Source organism: Accipiter gentilis, chromosome Z (assembly GCF_929443795.1).
Source record: "Accipiter gentilis chromosome Z, bAccGen1.1, whole genome shotgun sequence".
NCBI classification, from domain to species: domain Eukaryota; kingdom Metazoa; phylum Chordata; class Aves; order Accipitriformes; family Accipitridae; genus Astur; species Astur gentilis.
This window is the reverse complement of record NC_064919.1, coordinates 76342656-76350324: the sequence shown is the minus strand read 5'-3', so window position 1 is coordinate 76350324 and position 7669 is coordinate 76342656.

Sequence of the window (7669 nt, the reverse complement as noted above, 5' to 3'; positions counted from 1 at the left end):
GCACCTGCTTTTTTGTTGTCATCCGTCATTACAATGGGTACTCTGTGGCTGAAACATTCAAATCGGGACCTTATAATTTTATTTCAGTTTCAGGGAGTTGAGGGCAGCATTTTATAAGCATTAAATCCACTTTGAAAAATTGGATATTAACAAACTAAGAAACAGGCATGAGAGAAAAACAGATATTCTAATTAACCAAAAGATGAGGCTAATTATCTGAATCCAGTAAACTCTCCAGAAGCAGCAAGTTGGACAGCAGAAAACGTGTTAAAACCAAGGAGCCATCCCCTAGCATGCGCTTGTGGTAAAAACATTGCAGTGCTACCATTTAATACACATCATTAATATGCATCAGCAAGTACGTGGCTGTATGAATTCAGCACTGCAGAGGCAGCGAGTATAGGAAAGGAGATTGTTTTGAGGTTAAAACCCCAGTCTGGGTGGCGGGACTCTAGGTTGTGTTTCACACTGTTATAAATGAATTTAGTCCCCAACAGGATTCCAAACAAAGTTAACAGTTTATGAAATGAATAAAGGCAAGCAAACAGTGCTGGGCACACCGGGAGCTTCTGCTCTACCAAGATGCATGCCGTGAAAAACAAGACAGCTTCTTTTATAGTCTAACGTTCATTACATATTCATAATAGGTGTGTTCTTCTCCATCTCCTGGTTGTGGGGGTGCTTAGAAACTTGTCTCTGACCAGGCTCCCCACTGTTCGGGCCAGACCGCAGACACTCTGTGTGACCACCGGCACCTTGCACAGCACCAGCCGCTATCACCAGAACCCAAACAAGTCCACAACAGACACCCCCCCTCCAACAAATACACATCCAAATGCCTCAGTTCTTTTCTAGGATAGTTAACAGCAGAACCGGTTTTGGGTTGGCAAAAAGAGAATGAACTATGTACGTATCATCTGTCTCCTCCTGGCCTGCGGTTATACAAGGATCGACAAAATGGTTAAAGATTGCATAGACAGTGAGGGTCACATTTTATTATGCGGCCCTAGCATTGTTTATATTGACACGAATCAGATGAACATATTTCACAACACCTTGTCAGACTGCTTTTGTGATCTTTACTGAATTATGTCAGCGAGTTGCCAACTGTGTGATCCTGTGAAATGTATATCATTCCTATACTGAAATTAGTGTATTCCACAGTCAGTGTTTAAAAAATGAAATTATATATACTCTGTGTTATATCAACATTTCTTGCAGAGGTACAGGCACTTCTGTGCTACAGGCTGGCTACACTGCGTGCCAGACTTTCACAGTTTGTATCTTTGTACAGTTTGTTTACGATTACTCCCACTTTCCAGTCCTTTGGAAAAGTACCAAGGCAGGGATGTGAAGTTATAGCTGTACACGAAACCTTGATTCTCCCCTTTCACCTGCATATTGTTTACAATTTAGTCCATCTTAATACACGGTTAAAGAGATACTAGTATCAGTACAGTTTATATTGGTTTTGTTAAATGAAAAAGCAATAATTGCTTACATCTGTTATATTTCAAATCTTGATGATTTTAATTGCCTAAAAATGCAATTAATAGGTCACTACTTAGGGTGAAACTTCTCTAGTCAATTCAAACATAGATACATTAATCTGAAATTGAGAACTTTAAAGATTCTCATTAAATTTATGGTGGTATTTTTGTGTCCCAAGTTTATCAAAACTTTCAGTCATGGATGCTTTATCCTGAAGCCTGCATTTATGCCATGCCTGAGTAGAAGCTGTGCTCCATTTGTAACACTTCTCAATATCCCCACAGACAGTGTAGGTGATGCTCCACATTTCTGACCTCATATTGTGTGCTGTTGTGACACTGTCCCTTGTACAAAAATGCTTGTCAAATGCAGCTGCATAATCTCTGCAATTTCAATAGGTTCTTCAGCTTGGAGCATCTCTTTGCCTTTCTCTGTTTCTCTGCTGCTGTGTGAGTGTGGATTCACGTATTATTGCTCACTCTCTTTACTGTACATCCCACCACACACCAGCAAAAAGGCCCAAAGAGAATCTATCCTGAGATCGATACATCCCTCTAAAGTAGCTGTGAATTCACGCTGCTTGAGAATCTGGCTCTGTCTGTCTGAGAATATGAATTACAGATTTAGTAATGAAAGCTCAGTCTCAACCACAGAAAGTAGTATAAGCTGCCTTGTGCTACTTCATTAAAATCAACATATCCTAGAAAAACTACTGTCTGTGAGTTTAGTCCAGTCAGCCAGTGGGGTGATGATCTGGCCTTTCTGCCATAAACAAGCTTTGCTGTTAACTTTCACAATGTCAGAAATCTGTCCCCTAATACTCTGTTAAAGTAGAACAAATTACTGATTACACTTCACCTGTGATGGTGATTTCTGTACTTTGGACATTTACTCTTGTACCTGAACCAAAATACTAATCTTTTATTTCTTCTGAGTCACAGCTGGTGGTATTACTGTGCTTTAATGATTTAGATGAAGAGACTTGCAAGTAGCTTTTTACAGCTAATCTTTATATTGGCTAATCAGTAGAAAATAAATATTTTCCTACGAGTTTATTATTAACCACTATTGTAGGGACTGGAAACTCTAGACCAGGGTTATTCCCAGATTTTGTTTGCCTGGATACTGAGCTTCAGCTCTGTGCTGGGTACCACATGTACTACCACTTGGCCCTAAACTTATTTCCAGCGAGCCATTCCTGCTGGATAGTGTTGTCCACTGCATTCAGTGAAGACAATTTCTCCTACATTTCCAGTGCAATGGATTGATAAGCCTTTGTTTTTACAAACAGTTTACAACACCTTGCCCATGAGCCATTTATTTGCGCTTTAGGTATGGCATACCAAATTCACGTTCTTTATTTTGTGTGCCTTTAATAATTTGAGAAAGCAAACACGGACCATTCTGAGAAGCAGGTAGTCTTGGAGGGAAGAAAGCATTGATCTGAAGTTATGTAATATCTGAAAGATTTTGTTCAAAACAACCATACATCTACTTTTTTCTAGTTTAAAAGATGAACAAATTAAAAGAGACAAATTAAATTCCATCCAGTGCTTTCAGCTGCAGACCAGGACTTTTCACATGACAGAATGGCACAAACTCTGAATTTGCATCTCCTGGCCTGAAGTTCCAGTCCTTACGGACTTCCTTGACTCTCAACAACTTCAGTGTACTGTGACAGCCTGGAGTGTTTTTCTTTCAAAGAATGCTAAGATTGAAAAATTAAGCTCTTAGAAACTTAGAAAATGCTAAAATGAAGGCTGCTGCTGTGAATTTAATTCCTCTGTTCTTTCTGACATATTAGTATGCTCTATTTTCTATGGTATCAGTGATTCATTAACTATACATTTGGATAAGTTACTGACTGAAGCTCTTCTATATTCATCTCTTGCTATCACATTCCACTATGTGGCCCATGCCTTGTTCGGTAAGCATCATATAATTGTTGCTGGATGAGGCCAAGAAGTAGCATGTGACTAGATGATGGGAGGAACATTCTGTGAGACACATTCACAGGGAACAGGAGCTAAGATGTCAAAGATGATTTTAACATGAGTATTTCCATTCTTGGTGTTGTAACAATGTGAGTCTTTTAAAACACTGATTTTTGTGGAATTTCTCACATCTGCTGGGTTGCTTTCAGAAAAGCAGAAGGATAAAACTCCATTTGTGAATGCCTTTAGCCCATGACAGGAGCTATCTCCCAAACTTTTCTTGAGTACTACTTGAAAGTTAAAGCAAGCTGGGGATCAGTCCCAAGAGACAATTTTGCAAGCAGACACCCTACTATGGGGTCTGAGAGAGTTTAATTAGCATTAACATAGTCCGATGATAACTCTGGGCCAGAGAATAGACTCTGGCACTGTTTTGTTTTTCAGTATCAGTTTAACCAGAGAGCAGGGGGATGAGGCTTGGCAAGTATGGCTGTTCTCTACTGCTACTCCTGTGCTGCATAGTTCCCTCAGAAAACTATTTGATAATGAAAATTACAGGGCACTGCAGATGCTGGCCCTGCAACTCGTGCTAGGACTGTGTGGTTTCACCCAAAGACTTCACCCAAAGCTGTCGCCCTTTGGTGTAAGAGGGAACCTCGTCATACTAAGAAGTGGACATTGTATTGAGTTCTTTTAATTTATGAAGATAGCATCTAGAGTTTGTGTCTTCCTTCACTGATACCCAAGTATGACACCTAGCCTGAGCACTGCTTTGCATAATTTCTTTTGTTGCCTCAGATTTCTAAATCTGAACTGATCACTGTCAGTTTTTATTTCCTTTGGTTGCTGAAGCAGAACTAACTGCAAAATAGAGATTTTGCTGCTGATTCACCAAAATGAAGAACTGTGGGCCTTTCCACACACCACTCAGCGCCTCCCTGTGCTTTTTTTCGTTCTGAGCACAAAACATCATTTTAATAATGTGAGCTAAGTAGGAGAAAAAAGAGTTTTAATAAAAAAACCCTTTTATTAAAAACTGCTTCAGAAAGCAGCAGGGTGTAGTGTAGGAAACTCAATGCAAAATTTCACGGGGAAGATGAAAGATCTGAGTGAAGGTTGAGTTCCTTATTTTCCCTTTAGAAAACTTATTTAAAGCCCTCCCTTTGGCTCACAAGGTTTTCAGTGAGACTGAGGCTGCACATTGTTGTCAGTGTAAATTGCTTCCTTGGAATCAACTCAGTCACCCTTGGGCCATGGACTAGCCTCTGAAACTAAAACCACAGATGCATTTTTCTCAAGGAATTCTAATTAAACTGATCTGCTTTCCACTTTCTTTAAACATCACTGGTGAAATTGGGACCCAGACCTAAGATGTTTGCCTTCAGTTAGGTTTCATTCTAATTCATGTTTTTCTTGCACAGAAGTTGGGTTTTACCTCTGCCAAGGGGTCCAACCAGCATCTCTCAAGTGGCACATAGCCCTGTTTAGCAAAATGCAACTCTTAATGCTCCTAACGCAGCTGGCAATTAGAGCTGCTACCTTGCAAGAAGATCACAGGAAAGGACAGCAGTCCCTGGGTCTCAGGGGGCAGGGAGGACCAAGAGTGGCGGCTGGTGTTTCTCACAGAGCAGAGCTCAACTTGTCTCTGTGCGGGGCAGTGTTTTCTCCTGCTGGAATGCCAGCTTCTACCCCAGAGGCAGGATATTGCCTACCAAAGCACAGCTCTCGTGGCAGGCAGGGGCTTGCAGCTCTTGCCAAGTTTTGGTTAAATCTGAGAGCTCATGGAGTGGGGGAGAGAGATATAGACTCAGCTTAGCAAAGACAAGAAACCGTTAAGTATACTCCAAATTGCAGCTTTTGAGTTTCCAGGTTTCTGACTCATAAAACAAATTACAAGATACCACCTATTTTATAACAGAGGACAAAAGTCTCCGACAGAAGACATTTTGTCTCGAGCATCTGCTAAGCCACAGTCTTTCAATTATCAGCAGTGAGGGAAAGATGGCTGATTTTCATAAACATTTCTGAGAAAAAAACCATACATTCCACATGACTGAATATTAAACTTGATAATTTTGAGGAACAGGAACACACACACACACACACACAAACAAACAATTAATATGTAAGTTAACAATTTATTTGTAAAGTATTACAACAGTCAGTCAGCAGAGATTGCATGCAATAACTTTGCAGAGAAAAGACTGTAGAGATTTCATACAAAAACTAGGAAGTTTCAACCCTGATGTTAAAAATGTCTTAGCTTTAACCTTGGAACTGAGACCGTGCTGCTGTTTGTTTGTCAGAAGCTTTTGTGGTGATTCTTAGTTGCTTTCCACTCTTAGCAGGCCAAATTGCACAAAACTTGTGAAAAAAACCGTAAGATGAGAATGGCAAAACTTGGCTTTCTTTTATATCATGGCCATTACAAGAGATAACGTAAAGGATCTTAAAATGAGTGTATGTATCATAGTTTCTAAGTGCTTTATTCTGATCACAATGGATTAAAATGGCCATTCCATAAAGGAAAATTAAGTACCCAAAGGAAACCTTAGGGATTTAAATCTTATGTGTGTGTGTGTGTATATGTACACACATGTAAATTTTGACCCCTAGTGCTGGCTTTCTCCCATTCAGTAGCAAAATGAATGCTTAGGAAATACATATTAGGAGTGTATCTCCATAGCTTCCAAATGGTAAGGTCCTTAGTAAATACAGGTATGAACAAACCAGTACAGTTTTATGACTATTAATCTTTATTGGCTAAATGTATGTTTTACAAAGTAAGCAAACATTCCTAACACAACAAGAAATACTTTTTTCAAGATTTTTCCTGCCATGAACATTAGCTTATGATGCCATATATCTCATACAGCTTGTGCACTTATTCCAAAAGAACAACATTATCTGATTACCTGTTGGGTGGGTTTTAGTTTGAAGGTGTGCCAGAATTTTACTAAAATGCTTATTAAAATAAGCATGAAAACCTATGTGGTGCAAACCTGACGAGTTCACAAAGAAACAGGAAAATCCATCAGACAACAGTTCATTAAAGCTAATACTTTCAGTGGTTGATGCTTAAAACTAAAAAATCACAAGTCATAATCATCAAGTATCAACATGCATTTTTCATTGTAAGATGTGGTTTACATACACTAGGAACGTGTACAAGGACATACAAATTTATAGGGCAGATTTTGATTCATTTGCTTTATTGTTGTGCTACTGATATCTGTGTACAGTATAAAAGAATTTCAAATAAATGTTTTCCTAACCCCGCTTGCTTGTTACACATTAATGATAGGTAATGTCTGGTTAAAATGTAATATATATTAGCTTCTGTGTGGAAAGCCAGAATGTGCAGAAGATACATTCAAACTTCAGTATTGTCTCAGTATATTTGGTGCTGATTCTGATGAAAAGAAAGTAGCAAGCCAGGATTTCAGGTACCCAAACTTTGAAAAGCCAGTGGCAAATATTAATGCTGAGGAATGGCCCAGTTTACTGTGACCAGAACTCATGAGCCAGCCAGCATTTGCTTTCAACAGTTAAATACTGAACTGGCTTAGCTGCTGCTTTGCCAGACTTAAATGTCTTTTCCTGAAATACTGGTACTTGGAAGGCTGCTAGGAAAACTGTATCAACAACTTCACTGTTAAGTAAATATGCAATATTAAAAGGTACATCCTTCTAAAAGAGCTCCAAACTCCACAAAGCGTGTGTTTCTCTGTTTGTGCCGTTGGCATATCCCAACTTTTCCAGAGTATATCCCTCTGCTTTGACACCTTGCATTCAGTTACATCAGGTTTTAACAATTTGAAGGCTAGGAAGAAACATTACAGTTCCCCTGTCTGATCCCCTGCACACTGCAGCTAAATTACCTTAGCTTCAAGCTGCTACTAAGGCAAGAATTACTACCACTCTTTTTTAAGAGAGAGAGAGTGAGCATAAATATGTACTAAAAATCTATGAAAAATTAACACCAGATACATCTTCAGAGGTTTGAGATGGGAATGCAATAAACCTGAATCCTTGACATCTTTATTTTCACATTTTTTTTTCTTCTATTTGTAAAGTTCATTCTAGTCCAGTAAAAACTTCTTCCTTTAAATCTGGTCTCAGCTGAGCCTACTTATAATTCATACAGGCCTGTTTCCATGATGCAAACTTAAATGAGCATGTAATAAGAACTGAATAAATGAACACAAAATCTTGAATCACTTGTTCCATTCCTGACACATACT